We start from the raw sequence: 1,145 nt of genomic DNA on the forward strand, positions 1-1,145 counted from the left end.
AGTTGTGGCTTGCTGGCTCTAGAGCGCAGGCTCAGTAGTTGTGGCGCACAGGCTTCGTTGCTCCCTGGCATGTGGGATCTTCCCGGACCAGGGCTCAAACCCCTGTTCCCTGCATTGGCAGGCAGATTCTTAACCTCTGTGCCACCAGGGAAGCCCCCTTTATTTTTTTTAATTAAGGTAAATAGCAGGAAGTAATTCATACAATAAAAGTAAAAGTACAACTTAAAAAAAGTAGAAGAGGGACTTCCCTGGTGGTGCAGTGGTTAAGAATCCACCTGCCAGTGCAGGGGACATGGCTTCGAGCCCTGGTCTGGGAAGATCCCACATGCTGCGGAGCAACTAAGCCCAACTACTTAGCCACAACTACTGAGCCTGCACTCTAGAGCCTGCGACCCACAACTACTGAGCCCATGTGCCGCAACTACTGAAGCCTGCGTACCTAGAGCCTGTGCTCCGCAACAAGAGAAGCCACTGCAGTGAGAAGCCCGCGCACTGCAACGAAGAGTGGCCCCCGCTCACTGCAACTAGAGAAAGCCCATACGCAGCAACAAAGACCCAATGCAGCCAAAAATAAATAAATAAAAAGAATTTTTTTTAAAAAGTAAAAGAATAGTTAATAAAGTAGTAGATTTTATCCAAGAATATTCTCTTTGAAAATACCATTAATATAGAATCAGCAGTTATTATTGAGGGACAAAAGATGATTCAATTACAGCTTTATGTATGGGAATGGTGAAATAGGTACATATATCAAAGAGATTTAAAAGTTTTAAAATTTATATGTTACTATATACGTATATTTCAGTATGTATAAAAATATAGAGAATGAGCTATCTAGAGAAACCTAAATGATCAAAGTTGACTCAAGAGACTATAGAAAGCCTGAACAATGTATAGATTTTATATTTTATTTTATATTTTAAACAATTTATAATTTATAGATTTTATAAGTTATAGTTTTATAATGTATGAGATCTGTAAACAAAGGAAATTTAAGTGGAGTTCTTGTTTTTTTAAAAACTAGAATCGATAGTTTTTCAGGCAATAAAGTTTTAAAGAATAGGTAACCTCTAACAAAATTTTGCAGGATCATTCTATAAGGCAGATATCCCAATAATAAAATTTTAGATGAGGGTAATCCCTAA

Source organism: Balaenoptera acutorostrata, chromosome 19 (genome assembly GCF_949987535.1).
Source record: "Balaenoptera acutorostrata chromosome 19, mBalAcu1.1, whole genome shotgun sequence".
NCBI classification, from domain to species: Eukaryota; Metazoa; Chordata; class Mammalia; order Artiodactyla; family Balaenopteridae; genus Balaenoptera; species Balaenoptera acutorostrata.